A 17155-nucleotide genomic window follows, 5' to 3' on the forward strand; every position below is an offset into this window, starting at 1 on the left:
TTCAGAGCGCAGGACACAGCCGCTAGCATAACAAAGCCCTGCCCACATGTCTGGCCTGCCCGGCAGCGATGCATCCTCTGATCTGAGCTTTATCAGACCCTGAAGAGTGTGTCACCACAGCACTTTGTGGCACTTAAGGCCCGTCTATTTTATTTTTCCTCAGCTCATAAAAGTGGAAGTTGACCTTCTCTTCCTTAACTAAGTGTTATTAGCTGCAGGCTCCAGCAGTCTGAGGGCGAGCCTCGCCGTGGTAAGCAAGGCACATGGCCGTGTAATGGCCAACAATGCACCTACCTCTCCCCCAGTTGCCAAAATGGCATCGAGCAAATGTGGCGCAGAGTCTTAATGATGCAGTTAGAGTTCATCAGAGCAGTGCTGGAATTGGGAATTAAATGCCTCTTTAGTCTGATCTGAGCCACGGCCGGCCAGCTGCCAACATTCAGCCAGAGATAAAAATGATCATTTTTTATGTTGAGGTCAGCATTCAAACTAAATCTAGCAGAATGAATCTAGTATTCAGAAATTTTGCACTCTTGAAATGAAAGATTTACTAAAAGCATATTGGCTCGTGCTTCTAGAAATAATCTTTAAATGAGAATTCTACTGCTTTTTACACACTCAATTCATTGATATGTAAACATCTTAATGTAATTCAAACTAAAAACCCAATCTTATACCCTGAGCAAGACATTGCTGTCTTGCACACTGCCACCAGTTGATTTTCACACCTTACACCTGCGTCATATAAATACTGTAACAACAGTGCTTTTGAATATACGTATATATCTGCTGATGGGCATGGTTGCCTCATCAAAATGAGGTGTGTTCAGGTAAATTTATGGCTTATTACTAACTTGGCACCAAAAACAAACACAGGTGCACCACTGACTAAAAACAACCTAGACAAACGTCAACCATCAGACGTTCATTGCTATCTTGGCAGCGAATTGTGAACAGACACCCCTTCTTGTTATGCAAGCATGGACACGCAGCAGTGCACAAACCCATAGCACATGCCAGTGGGTAGCTCTGCAAACTGTTGTGTTAATAATAAACAGAATGCAAAATAAAATGACATTTTATCATGTGAACAACAGGTCAGTTTCCTCTTTTGATAAGCGTTGAACACATCCAGGTAGCTGGAATCCAGGAAGTAGTGTTGATGTTGATGACATGCTGAGGTTTATTCCACATTATGCCCAATGCACTATTAATTAAGAGAACTAGTACATTCCTTATCCTGTCGTTACGATAGCAAAGTTGACGGCTCACCTGAAGATCACTAAAATAGGGCTCAAGGTGTTTTAAGGCATTTTCACAATTGTACCGAATAAATCAGTCGGCACCCAGGACTGATTCTCGGCTTGATTGGGGGAGGAGCTCATTTTCTATGGTTTGTTTTCACACACGAGAACTTTCGCCAGAACCGTGGATCGATTGCGCAATCCTATTCATCACTTTTCTGAGTGTAATTTAATAAACAGCTTCGGCTGGTGGCTGCTTTTAATTTTTTTTATTGGATATAAATGTGTGTTAAAGGAACAGTGCTTTTGGCATGTATGATGTTCCACTGTGAAGTGCCTCAAATGTAAGATTAATATCTATCAAAGAGTTGGGGTTGAATTCTGGTGGGTTAGTCAGACTATCAGGTTTTCTAGTCTGTAGAACGTATACTTCAGTCTTCTCTTTAGTAGGTAAAATGCTTGCTCTATATTTAATATTTGAATTCATTAAGGTCTAGATAGAAAAAAAATCCTCAATCCATTCAATATATTCTTTCGTAATACCATTCAGTATATTTTAACAATAATAATAATTTAATTTTTGTTCATTTTAAATACGAATGCATGTTAAAGTGCCTTCTTCTTAAATCAATTCAACAGTTTGAACTCAGTTCTAATTTAAAAAATGACAACTTAGCAATTGAACAGCTTCCACTACTCAATTTCTCTTTATTTCCCTTTCTCCCACACATTCTCGTTCTTTTGTTCAGTGAGAGAAGTGAGCTCTGTTAGAATCAGCCTTCTCCACTCACTTTATACTTTGACTTGTGTATCTCGATTCGTACCTGTGTTCACCCCACTGCACGGATCTGACTGACTGAAGAGCGTCTTTGATGCTATTTACAATGCATGCGATTGGTCTGTAAGTTCAGGTCCGCATAGAACAATGTCTGGGTTTGGACCTCGACCAGGATCTACCTGTTATTGAAATCTTCTCTATAGGGAGATCGATTATTCAAACAATAAATAGCGTTGAATGTTTATGTTCACCAACATCAAAACTAGATAGTGAACCAGTTGTGAAGTTAGGAGAAGATAAAAAGACGGAAAATAATCAGAGCCTTTGCACAAATATTGGTCAAAGCCAGGACAACTGTTGTGAAAGTCCTGAAGATGAAAGTCGTCACTGGTGTACTTCTCTATAGTGTGGAGATCGATAAGGATCTTCCACTTCTTGCTGCTGATGAACTCCGTTGTAGTTTTGGAAGTGGAATTTATCTTTTTGCATGATGAAGGCTCTCCCAGATCAGTTTGGTTGCATCTTTCATTAAACTGACAGATATAATGTTGCTGGCATCATGTGTGACATGATCAAGGAAGATAAATGAGCTCGTAACAAAAGAAGCAATGCAATCCCAAGCCATGACATACCTTCTCAGTGTTTCACAGATGAGCTGGTATGTTTGAGATCATGACCTATTGCTTTCTTTCTCCAAACTTTAGCCTTTCCATCATATTGGTAAAGGTAATTAGTGGTTTGCCTCTGGAGTTTTACCTACTGTTGTTTTAGGGTCTCTCTTTGGATTACATTTTTTATATCTGTTATTTAGTACACCAGTGATGACTTTCATCTTCTGGACTTTCACAACAGTTGTCCTGGCTGTGACCAATATTTGTGCAAAGGCTCTGATTAATTTTCCGTTTTTCCATCTTCTCTCAACTTCACAATAGGTTGACTATCTGATTTTGATGTTGGTGAGCATAAACATTTAATTCTATTTATTGTTTGAATAATAATCAATGTGCCAGGACACACCTGGGCAACAAAACACACCTGATAATCACATCTCTCAATATTTTTGCTCACAAGAAAAATGGGGGGCTTTAGACTAAAGGTTCTTTCTTCTGAACAGTGTATCAGATCCAGATGTAAAAATGTTTTGTTTTGTTTTTTTGTCTCAAATTAATTTTTAATGTCAAACTCAAATGTTTGCAGTGTAAAGCAGAAATAAAGGAATTTGCTTTACTGTTCATATAATTCTGGAGGGTAGTGTGCATACATTGTGGTATTGGGCTTTGTCAAATCGCATTCACTACATATGACACTTATTAAATTAGTGCTACATTCTTCTTATTAATATAGAGGCGTTGAATAATTTTGACATTTTAAGCATATATTAAGCAAAACTCTCTTTTTGCAGCCAGATTTGCCAGCAGACTTTACCTGACGGGGGGCTTTATACCTACTGTTCGTGGCGTGTCAGCAGATGAGGGAGATGTAAGTACTTTCAAATAATGATCTTTGTGCTTCTATCACAGTTAAGTGTGATCTAGCTTGATTGTGTTTTGCCATTTAGCACAGGCTAACACTAATGTGGAGTAAACAGTATATGTATACATGGCATAGCCAGCAACAGCTTATTTGCATAAAAGTGACAAAGCCCTTAAATGGCTCATTCTGAAAGGGACTGAAACTGAAGCAAGAATAGACTTGGTGAGATCTCTTTATGTGAGGGAGATGTTCTGCAAAGAAACTTCAAACTTTTATTGACAAAAACGTTCTCTTGCATTATAAAACTTTTTGCCACTTTTATTTTTTTCAAAATTGTTTATTAGAGTAGAAAAAAGTGCATAGCAATATAATAAATGTGAGTTATGCTTTGGAGAGTTACAGAAATACATACGAATTCAGATAAAGCTGTCTTAAATTCCTTACCTTTTCCAGTGAACTAATTGTTGTTGAGTCATTGTCGACAGTTGCCAGTTTTTAAACTCCATAAAATGAGCTCATCTGACTAATCCAAACAGCCTATGAGACAAAAATATTATATAATATTTTAAATATATTTCTCCCGAGGCCAGGTGGCCAACATTAGAACGTCTTGTTGCTGTAAAGATGTTCTCTCAGAAACCCGGCCCAGGAGTGTAAGTCTTTTAACAGGTTTGTGGGGAGCACTATAGTGGGCAGACAGTGATGTACTTCATGCTGGGGGGACAGATAGGCTGGAACCATCAGGAGAGCAGGCTGAGAAAACTCCATTTTTTTTCTTAGTTAACTGGAGTTGTCCATTTTGTTCAGCATCAGTGGCCTCCACCCAAAGCACACTCCTTAGAGACTTAGTTTGTCCATTCCTGCATCCCACTTTCCCTACATCCCCTCTCTATCTACATTTCTCTCCTTCTCTCTCCCTTTCTCTCTCTCTCTCTTTCTGACCCTGTGTTAATTATTCATTGATGGACTCTTGCTGCTCCGGCTGCTCAGTGGCTGCAGTGAAATTTCACACATAACAAACCCATACCCATTGTTACTGTTAGAACAGAAATGAGCGAGCAATGCCACAGTGGCCTTACTTTTCAAGGCTATTCCACGTTAGAGCTCTATTATTAGTAGTATTTCCCTGCACTATATGCCATTACAAACTCTGCTTCTTTGCTTGAAAAAGTAAAAGTAATTTTTGCTGCACTTTTTGTGTAATCATAATTTCATAACTCTGCCTACTACATCCAAAAAGACCATTTAATATGCTCTTCCTCATTAATAATATATGAGTAAAGTGCTGTCATAGCATTTATGGGGGACCACTTTATTTGGACTCACTTAACTTCAAACTTAAAAGTCTTCACTTTGTTTTTCTTCAGACATTCAAAGGTGGACTTGCTGATTTGAATGTTTTGGGTCATTGTCCTGCTGCAGAACCCAAGTTTGTCTAAGCTTGAGTTCACAAACACATGGTCTGACATTCTCCTTCAGGATCTTTTTGGTAGACAGCTGAAATCATGGTTCCATTTATCACAGCAAGTCTTCCAGATCCCAAATCAATTATAATGGGACACGCACCTTTTAAAAAGTTATGATTGTGTCTTGTCAGTCTACAGTGTATTTTCCCAAAATTGAGAGAAGCCATAATGTTTTTTTTGCTCAGCAGTGGTTTTCGTCTTGGCACTCTGCCATGCAGGCCATTTTTGTCCAGTCTCGTTCACCACTGTTTCATGTTTTCGCCATTTGTGGATAATGGCTCTCTCTGTGTTTTACTGGTTCTACTGGTGTCTCAATTACTTCCTATGTCATTTGTTTCTGAATGTATTTGGATATTGATATGATAAATCTAGCTTTTGAGTATATTTTGGTCTACTTTGCTTTGTCAGGCAGATCCTATTTGAGTGATTTCTTGATTGATTGAAGGTGTAGCAGTAATCAGGCCTGGGTGTGGCCAGAGAAATTGAACTGTGATAAACCACAATTAAGTTATGTAGGTTCAAATTTTTTTCTCTTAATAAAGAATAAAAATATTTAAAAACTGTATTTTCGGTTTACTTGTGTTGTCTTTGACTAATACTTAAATTTGTTTGATGATCTAAAACATTTAAGAGTGACAAACATGCAAAAATGAATGAATGAATTTCGACTTATATAGCGCCTTTCTAGAAACCCAAGGACGCTTTACAATTAACACGTTTTACACACAAGCACATTACACATTAACACTCATCCATTCACCGGTGAGAAGCAGCAGCCTATAGCGCACAGTGTACTCTCAACCGGAAACGACCGTCCACCTGGAGGACTGCATCGGGCACTACAGCAATTACCCAGGACAGAGTGCCAATCCATATCTGGGCACAGTCATACACACACATTTACACACACACAAACCTACATACATACCACACCACACACCACTACATACATACCACACACATACACACCATATCAATTTAGAGTAATACATTTTTCTGGACAATTTAGAGTGTCCAATTTTACCTGATCTCCATGTTTTTGGACTGTGGGAGGAAACCAGAGTCCCCAGAAAAAACTCCACCCAGATAGGGACTTGAACCCAAGACCCCAGTGCTGGGAGGCAAACGTGCTAACCACTAAGCCACCGTGCCGCCCATTATTAAGAAATAATGAAGGGGGCAAAAACTAACTAACACCTACCTCTAACCTAAACCTTTTAGGGTTAAGTTTAGGGTTTAAATTAAATTTTAGATCAAGGCTTAGGTTATGGTTAGGTTTTAAGGATGATTCCTGGTTGGGGTTATGGTTACCACAATCCCCTGAGTATTCATTTCACCTGTTTACCTCAACTTACTGTATATACATTTTACTCACTTCCTGCCGAGTATTAGATTTGGTCTCGTCCGGCTATACAAGGTGTTTATCTTGCCCTGGTAGTGCTAATTCTGTGTTTTATATTAAAATTTTGCCTTACCCTTGTATACTGCCTACTTTCTCACTGTTGGATTTCTGGTTTGCCTTAGTTTACTACGAACTTTAATTTAATAAATCTATTTATTGTATCTGAGCTTGTCTCATCCCTGCCTGGCCCTGAAAACACGCTTGTGAAGCATTTTTGGAGAAGTAGAAAAATAGGAAAATAACATTGAGAATATTCACATCCGGCCTGGGGCATGTGGGTGAAATGGAGCTTGGCAATCAGACGTGACCCTGTACCGCCGCTGATTGATTGATGGACGCAGCGGGTGAACCTGAGAGACACAGGGAGCAAAAACATTACGCAGTGATTCTTCACGGTTGGCATGTAGGCCACAGTGTTACACACCTCTCACCTGGCAGGAGCATGATTGATGAGAAACGTCAATCTGCTGTCCACTCCAGCAAATGCACAAATACACACACACACACACACACACACATATATACACACCCGCTGTTAAGTCTGATCACATTTCTCCCAGAAGTGCTGACAGGTCGTACTCAGATCAGAACCGACACAGCAAGAGGACTTCATTCACTGAGACTGCAGACACACACACACACACATACTGTACATACACATACACACACACACACACACACACAGTTTTCTCTGTTCCCCTGAGACTACACAACATTCAGCTTGGCTGGGCTCCATTCCCGTCTCCTGAAGAGATCTACACAGCATCCCTTCTACAGGCTGCCAATACAGTTAACTACAGTTTTCCAAAGAAATCCACCAACTTTTCACTATATTCACTGGAAAAACACCCACCATAATGGTGGACATTCTGAAGCCTTAAACACTCTAAGAAATATAAGTACAGATTTGTACTTAAAAGAGTACAAAGCTTGTCGCTGGGGCTGTACCTTATATTGAGGTACAAAAAAGTACCTTTCAGTGAAAGTCCTTTTTTGTACCCATGGTTTTTGTGGCAGTAAAGATCATAAAGATTATAAACATTATCATCAACTAAATATGGCTCAAAAACTTGATGATACAAAATTGTCTGGCTTTCAAATAAAAAATGTGCAATTTAAATATATATTGTTCATTAGTACAGTGATGCAGAATACTGAATGTACCCTTTGGCTGGTTAAATGGTACAAATTTGTACTTATTGCTGTTAGAAATGACTTTGTACTTCAGAGGGAACAAATCTGACCCTGTAAAGACCAGTATTGTACCTTTGAGGGTACAATTATAAAGAGTGTACCTTCGAGTACAAAAAAGTACTCATATCGTACCTCTGTTTTTTAGAGTGAACAGTAGGCTGTGTATAGTCGGACAGAGCATCGTCTCTTAAAAGTGAAACCACCACAGTTCGAGCGCCCCCTGCTGTTCGGTTGCTACAGCTAGTGTAACCTCTGCTTATATTGTCAAATTTTTATGTACCCACGGAATTCGTTTTTTAAACCGTTATTCAGCTCTATTTAAAAAAGGTGTGATTATTGTATATAAGGACTGGGTTACACCTAGCTGGGGTGGGACCAATGACTGTATGGGTGGGACCATAGACTGTGTAAGCTCTGTGGAGGCATGCCCTCAGGGGCGGGGTTATTTAAATGAGTAGGCTGTCTCTCCACAGCCTTTCTCCCTCCTCTGGTCTCTACTGCGCAGACTCAGGTTTCAGGATCACCAACATAATGGAAGTATTTGGTTTCATTTTTTCATTTAATTGATGGGAACGCGACACTGTGTCTATCTTTTTTACACTCTCTGCCTTAAACTAAAGCAAATAAAACAAACAAAGAACAAAAACCAGAGGCCATCCATCATTTTAGAGAAGACATTTCTAAAGAGCACCAAAATAAGATAATTGAGTAAATTAAGTAATTAAGTAAAACAAGTAAGTAAAATAAATGGAAGGAAACAGGACTTCTAACAATCATGCAATACATGGTAAACCACCAACTCTATCCAATCAGATAAACAGCACTTTTAAAACCTTTTAAAGCCCAGGCTTACTCTTATGGTAACACTTATAAGGCTACATGACACATACATGAAGTTTATGTCAACTTTGATGTCTAGTTGACACTTTGAGCACCTTAAGCTGCGTTTGACGCAGCATGTGCATTTATAGTGTCTAGTTTTTTTTGGGGGGGGGGGGGTGCTCTTAGTCTAAACCATGAATCAGATTTTAAAATTAATTCAGTGGAAGATCATCGGAGTCTCTCTTCTCTCCATCACCGACATCTACACCACATGCTGCATCCGCAAAACCACCAGCATTGTGGATGACCCCACCCACCTCTTCGCTCTGATGCCGTCCGGCAGAAGATACAGGAGCATCCGAGCCTCCACTACCAGACTCTGCAACAGCTTCTTTCACCGGGCAGTCAGACTCCTGTACTCGGATGTAATGACAATAAAAGCCTCTTGACTCTTGACTTGACTTGACCTATTTGTTTATGCTCATCAGTCAACTGATTTGTTGTGAAATTAATGTCAAGCTGGCCGTGCCCGTTTAAAGCTCTCAGTGCCTCATTTAGAATTTCAGGGCTCTCAAAATTCTATGTGTAAACTGTGGAGCTACTTTGAGTTTATTAATGGTGTAAAAATAGCCATTCTATGCCCCAATCGCTAGCATTGTAAGCCTGTTGGGAGCATCGGCTATGTGACAAAAGTTTGTGCTTGTTATCATGTTTTAATACATCCCAACTTCTCCTTTAATGCAGAAAATGCTATGAATTATTTGATAACAGAGTCCCACAAGGTTCTGTTTCAGACTCTAATAATGGGTTAATGAGTTAAAGATTGTGTATAAATGCGTCTGCGTCTCCTCTGATCCACAAAGAATTATTATGTCTATTCCCATCCTGCTCTAAATATAAGAAAAGCTGAACAGGAAGCTCCTAAAATGCAATTAGACTAAAAAGAAGACTATTTGATCAAATCGAATAATAAAACTACTAATAGGCTAACCACTCCAGAGTCTGGACATCAACATTATTGAATGAGTGGGTTTCAGATTATTGGGTCAAAAGCAGAAAATGGTTCAATGTCTAAAACTGAATTTTGAAGTAAAAATACAAAATGTAAAAAATACAAATGCAAGAATTTAAGCTGCAATAAAATAAAAAAATAAGTTAAGGAGATTAAACACCTGAATGTACCAGGAAAATGATCTTATCCTTAATGTCTGCAGGCCATATAGCTAATATTAGACTGCAGCAACAGGAGAGAACAGGAGAGAAGCTACCAGCCTGTCTGGATCAATGGAGCTGCAGTGGACAAGAGCAGACACTTTCAAGTACCTTGGAGTTCTCGCAGGACCTGTCATGGACTTGGAACTGGTGGACCTGCCACTGACAAAGAAAGCCCGAAAGGGACTATGGGCTGCCATCCAAGGTGCTGCAGAGCTTACACTTGCACCAGAGAATGCATTCTTACTGAGAACTTTACAGCCTAATTTGTAAATAGCAACAAGCAGGACAGAACCTCCATTGCAATATTTGCAATGAGCTTTATGACCTGTAACAATCGAAGCTGGATCAAGACCATTAAGATTGTAAAGGACCTCCAACTTTCCAACAATTGATTCTTCACTCTTCATAGATTTTAAGAAAGCAGATTAAAGCACAGAAGTTAATGAGCCTCAAAGAGTTAACTAAACCTAAAAAAAATGAGAGTTACAAAAAATGCATTTTAAGAGCATGAAGAAGAAATACTAAAAGGAACCAAGAAACTAAAGGGACCTCAAGCTCCTGGGCCACAGCAGAAGGTACAGGGGTTGGACAATGAAACTGAAACACCTGGTTTTAGACCACAATAATTTATTGTGGTGACGGACAGTTCTGGTGGAAACAGGAGAGTTGAGGTGCACACTGAATTCTTCCGTGATTTGATCAGACGTGGTTTTATGTTTTTTGGATAGAATCCAGATTAGCACCCGAATATCCCTTTCAGACAGCTTCCTCTTGTGTCCACAGTTAATCCTGTTGGATGTGGTTGGTCCTTCTTGGTGGTATGCTGACATTGCCCTGGATACCGTGGCTCTTGATACATCACAAAGACTTGCTGTCTTGGTCACAGATGCGCCAGAAAGACGTGCACCAACAATTTGTCCTCTTTTGAACTCTGGTATGTCACCCATAATGTTGTGTGTATTGCAATATTTTGAGCAGAACTGTGCTCTTACCCTGCTAATTGAACCTTCACACTCTGCTCTTACTGGTGCAATGTGCAATTATGAACATTGGCCACCAGGCTGCTCCAATTTAGCCATGAAACCTCCCACACTAAAATGTTTACACTAAGGTGTTTCAGTTTCATTGTCCAACCCCTGTACATTCATGGTACACATGTAGCCAGTGCTAAATGTTAAATGCCAACAGAATAAAAAACAAGATCTTATAGTCTGCCAATTGAGCGAGACCAACACAGTCTTATATATGAGAACATGGTTAGTAATGAGTTCAATATAAGTGTCAAGCAGGATAACAATCTTCCAGAAACAAGTTCATGTGAGAGACTGTAAGTCGTGAAGCTAATTACAAATCACGACAGGAGTCCAACAGGGATGATGATAGAGTATTCATTAAAATCTCCCAAAAATCCAGATTAGGCTTTTCATCACAGGCAGGGGGGGAGCAGCACATGGGAAAGGCTCCAACACCGGGTCAGGAACTAATTTAAGTGCGTTTCTGAGTCGGGAAGTGATGGGTATGATAAGTACCCATGTGAAAGATATCAAGGGGGAGAGGCATCGACGTATCCAAGTTTTGATTTTATGAAGCCAGCTAGGAAGCATTTTGGAGAGCTGTTAGCAAGCAAGAGCTAGCAAACAAATAACAGTTTCTCACTGTAGCTTTAATAACCTGAGAAACGAAAAAAGATGTTATACAACGCATGGTTGCTGACCTCACTTTTAGGGTGTTATTTTTACACCAGCACATGTGGTCTGGTTAAAACGGATTCTGGTTTGTTTGAACCCTTAGTGCGGTTCGATTGAGCAGGTGTAAAATCAGTAATCGCACTGGGGTGTGGGTCAAAACAACTGGCCCGAGCTCAGCTAGTGAAGTTGGTCCCAAACAAACTCTTGAGCTTGTAGTGGGAATGTTATCTGTTCTCGATTCGAATATTCATTTTATTTGAGCTGAATTGTTGTTAAGGCATAATTTAATCTGATATTTTTGTCAGATAACAGTAATTACCACAACTATTAACAAATGCTGTCTCTGTTTCTCCATGCTAAGCTGTTTTACACTGAATTCCGCAAGTGCAGCGTTTACTGCTTGCAGCTGCACTGCACATCCCATTGAAAATATTGTGTTTGAAAGTGCAGCAGCAAATTTGTTGTGTGTTAAAACACTTTCACACACATCAGATATGATGTGCTCCTGTGGTTTATTGGTGCGCATTTTGGTGCGTTTACATTTGTGCCTGTGTGAAAACAAACCAAACCAAGGGAGAAAATGCTCCAAGTAAACAAACTCATCAACTGATCCAGACCATAGGAACGAACTACAGGTATGAAAACGCCCTTAAACACCTAGATACCATAACAACTGTTAAATAAAGGAAATAACCACAATCCTACCATTTACAGAATAAATGACTTTGGGTCCCTTTCCCATTGTTGACCTTCCTCTGTACTTTCTGTCATGTGTTCACTTCCAGCCAATCAGAAACAGCATCCATGTTCTTAATTACCTGATTTGTCAAGGTTGCAGCAAGGAGGACAGGAAGGTGGACGCAAATGCAAGTAATTTTTAAAACAGAAATAAACCAGAATAAACATAAAACATGAAAAATACACAGACACTGTAACTAGAATAAACAAGGTATGAACTCACATGAAGACGTACAAGAACCCACAAAGGAACACTGAAACAAAGGGATTATATGTACACAGAAGTAACATGAAACACTTGGGGACAGGTAATGAGGGGCGGAGCTACAAATGACACACATGGGAGCACAGAAGACAAATGGTGGAGAAAGGAGAACACAGAGAGGGCCATATGCTGTGCTATGGAGCACATGGCTAGGAAAACACGAGATCGAAAAAACATGGAGACAGACGAGGGACAGGACAAGAACGTGACAGGATTATTAGATTCCAAACCTATTTACTTGTTAACTCCAATATGTTTGTTATTTTGCAAAGTATTGCCAACCATACATAGTTTCTAGCTGCTAGTCTGTCTTTATATGATCTCCATTTGTTTCTGATCTATTATTTTAGCCTTTGGCCTTTGTGTCTGCGTGGGTTTCTGCCGGGTGCCCCGGTTTCCTCCCACAGTCAGGCTAATTGTCAGATGTCAGATAAAATTGCCCCCTAGGTGTGAGTGGATGTGTCTGTGTGTCTGTATGTGTCTGTCTGCCCTGCAATGGACTGGCGGCCTGTCCAGGGTCTATCCTGCCTTCCACCGGCTGCCGGCTGGGATAGGCACAGGCAGTAGTGTCTCAGTGATTAGAGCACTGGGTTATTGATAACACCCGTAAGTTGTGGGTTCGATATCAGGATTCAATTCACTGCCAATGTTGAGCCCTTTACTGTTCCCTGAGTGCCACAGAGAGGCATACTGTATGTGTGCACTGTATCACTGTGTGAGGGGGTTCAGTGCAAAGATAAAGGCGGAGGCCACATTCCATCTGCTTTGAACATAAATAGTGAATGTGATTGTCTTTGTCTTTGCTTTCAAGCCTAGACGCACCTTACAGGCTGTCATAGATGTGAAGCACAGCTGTGTGAACTTCTATTCTAAGGGTTGATCAGATTGTGTTTGGTAACACTCTTGGTTTCACACTTGAGCTTAATGAATTTCTAACATACCAACCTTTTATTATGCTTTTCGTCTCTGTATTGGATTTGTGCAATTTTAAAACTGGCCAAAATTTGGTGCATGGAAAACACATGTTTGTTTCAGTACCATGCACCACAATGATATTAGGTGTTTGACAAAGAGGTCTGCAGACTGTAAACTACCAGAAGTCAACAGGAAAAGTAAGATAAGCAAAACAGATATGGGCAAGCAAGAGATAAAACCATGTAACATGTAAGAAAGGGATACATCAGTACAGCAATACAAACAGGAAAACTACCCAAAAAGACAAAGACCAAGAGGGCAAAGCCCAAGAGTTTTAACCAGAAATGAACAGAGATCATGCACATGAGGGCTAAACCGACAAGACACTTGAGATGCAACTACAGGTGTGTTGGCAATACTTCGCAAAGGTAAATACAAACTAAAGGGATATTTATACCCATTTCCTAGAGTTTGATCAACGTAAATGTATTATTAATCCTATATTCAAATGACTGGGACCTAGGAAGAATTTTGTGACTAGATGACATGGCATGGCACACGTTATGCCAGGTTCACACTGCACGCCTTTTTGAGAAATTGGCGACTCACCTCACAGCTCTCCAGAAACACGTTTCATTTTGAGAACACACCTGAACTAAACACACAAGAACTAGTGATGCCATCTCTTTAGAGGAAATAAATACACACTTTAAAGTGAGTTCAGTAAACACAAATTTAAAACGGTTTCTGGAAATGTGAAAAATAATTATTAATTAGAAATTATTGGTATATTATTAAAAGTTACCAAATAGTTTATATTTAGTTGTTCATTAAAAGTTGTTCATTTTAATGTGCGTAGTTGGCTCCCGAGTCTTCTGGTAGAACTGGATTTCACGCCTCAATCAACACCTGATTTGATGAGATATACAGTATAACTTGAGAAGCCACAGCAGCTGGATTACTGTATCTCCTGACTTAGCATCATCTTTCCTGCATAACAAACTTCACAAACTTTCACACTTAAGGTGCTTCTTCCACCATTAAGATGTCTTTTTAAAGAAGGTGACAATCCTTAAACTCTGCCAATTTCAGTCCTTGATGCTGCTTCACCTCTGTGAGTGTGGTGTGGTCCTGTGGCTCCGGTACGAGGTTTCAATTAAAGTTAGGAGGCTGGCCGACCACTTTGAATACCATCACTTAATTAAACAGTGCAGATCACAGAGCTCAGAGTCACTTCAAAGTCTCTGGCTCTACTTTCATTTCTTTCTCCAATCAGTCTGTCTGAGGGACAGAGAGGATCACACACACACACACACACACACTCGCATATCTAATCAATGAGCGCAGTGAGATGGCCACAGAGGCCGGTAGTTTAATGTCCACACATCAAGCGCAGATTCAAACATGCAGCAGCGCCTTTCATTTCACTCTAAAGGAAGACGGACACAATCACAGCGGCGCTGATTACCACCCAAAGCACACAAAGTCTGCCACCGCTGTATAAATGCTTGTTTATTCCGCATGTTCACACATAAACCATTTATCACCGGCCCCCAATAATTACAAAAACAGCCCAAGGCCATAAACATCTGCCCAGCACATGGAGGAAGCATATGGTCAGCCTCATTGCCTCACAGATCACTTTAAAAACACCTTTCAGTGGCTTCCTGCCTCCCTATCTCGCCGACTTCCTGGAGGAAAAGACCCAAGTTCTGGCTCATTCAGCCAACGTGCAACACTGAATGCCAAGTGCAGAAAGCAGCAGCTTTTCCCATTTAAATCACAGAATGCATGAATAATTAAACAGCAACAGTCATGTTTTCCAAATCTGTATTTTTATTTTTTTCCCTTATCTGTGCACTGATTTATCCAGCAGCCAACCTTCTACAGCAGGCTTGAAAAAGAGAGAGAGAGAGAGAGAGAGAGAGAGAGAGAGAGATACAGAGCAAAAGGCAGATAAACAGACAGAAACATTCAGCACCAGTCAAAGGTTTGGACACACCTTAAATTCAGTGTTTTTTATTATTGTAAAAAAAATGTTCTGTATTGTATATTAATAATAAAGTCATCCAAACTATGAAGAAGCCTCTTAATGTGTTTGAGAGCATCAGTTGTAAAGTTGTGAAGAGGTAGAGTTACAGGTATACAGTGAATAGCTACAGTGAATAGCTCTATTTAAGTAGAGTTTTAATCCATATTATTACAAGAACTACTCAACTAAGTAAAGAAAAAAAATACTTTAACTTTGGTGCGCTCCCTAAACTGCAGTGTGAAAACAAAAATAAGCGAACCAAATATATACAATGTAGCAAACACATTAACCTTGGTTTGGACCACGGAAAACTTTATGATAAAAATTAATAAAAATGTTTAAAAATAAAAAAATGACTGGTACGCTATATGAACTTATAAATAAATAAAATTGATGAAACCAAATGTCCCGTTTTCAGACCAGGGTCTGGTTACGTCTGGACCCACACAAATCCTCCTGAGTTTGGAAAGCAGGGTAGCAACTGGCAGGAGGTAGGTAGAAGGGGAAAACGCAATGTCGCATCTAGGAGCAGCAAAAGAGCTTGTAAATCACTGCTTTTAAAAGCTTGTGGAAGCTGATGATTGGTTGAGAGATGGAATGACGTAGCAGGAAGTCTCCTAGTAGAATTTTCACAAGCTTTCATTACTGCTACTACTACTACAATAAACAGAGCTTTTTATAATGGAGGCACTGATAAGAGTGGTTGCCCCCCAATCACCCCTACACCTACCATTTTACAGTGTATGCATGTACAAGCTATATATCTACATTTAGCATAAAATTCTGAAGAAAAAGAGAGATGGCTAGAAAAAGGCAAAGAAAAAGAGTGATAAATAGAGGGAGAAACAGAGGGAAAGAAAGACAGATTACACTGTAGGACACTTGTGGTCATTGCTGCTCTGGAAGCCCTGTTCACTCTGGGTGAAATGCTTGTTTACACATTAATGTTTTTTCTGCTTTTTTTTTGCCGCCGAGGATTACAAACACAAACGAGGAGAGAGGAATCTAATCAGCGCAAGCACTGGAGGGAGAAAGTGCATCTCCCAACCTCGCTCACAAAATGTCACAGAGCGACAACTGTGCCAGTCATCGCTATGGCAGCAACACACCATTAGAAAGAAATGAAAGTGAATGTGCAGGAAAGCTGCACTGCCCCGATGCGTCTCACAGATAAAACTGAGGAAAAATCTTCAACAGGGAGCTTAACCCCACGCACCCCCTGACTTACTCCCCACAAACACTCATTATTCAGTAGATATGAACTGTGATTTATTTGATTATTGCAGTGTGAAGTGAAGGACAGAAATGTGGACCTAAGATAACCAAAGTCAAAAGGTGTCACTATTTCATTTGTTTGTATTGAAATGTAATCGTGTAATACATTTTTTTTCACACTATACTATAAGGTGCAAAATTGGGAATAAGTGAAGATGGTAACGTTAGGAGCGTGAAATAACGCTAATACTCTCCTCTCCTGCTCCGTGGAGTCGTCTTCAGGTGAACGCTGCACATTTTTTGAGCATTTCTGCTTGTTTTGCTGGGTCGTGTTGGTTTTAGCTATCCGGCTGGACTGTGGTTAGCTTAGCATAGCTTGCTTTAGCTCAGCATTAACTTGCGTTAACTAGCGTTCTGGCTGTCAGACGGCATTAGCCGAGCGATTTTCTCGGCAACGCGTCGGTGAAGTGATACAGGTTTAGTGTGAGAAGGCTGTGATGTTATCACAAATATCCTCACGACTAGAACACTTCTCAACCAATCAGATTAAACCAATCTGAATTAAATTTACATATATCAAAATCAGATCTGTGCTAGTTGTCTAAATATAGCCTCTGTTGTTTATATATATATAATATATAATGCCAACCCATACTAAATGCTATCTCATGTGTTTCACTAGTCTGTTAGCTATTTATATCTGCCCGT

Source organism: Astyanax mexicanus, chromosome 2 (genome assembly GCF_023375975.1).
Source record: "Astyanax mexicanus isolate ESR-SI-001 chromosome 2, AstMex3_surface, whole genome shotgun sequence".
NCBI classification, from domain to species: Eukaryota; Metazoa; Chordata; class Actinopteri; order Characiformes; family Acestrorhamphidae; genus Astyanax; species Astyanax mexicanus.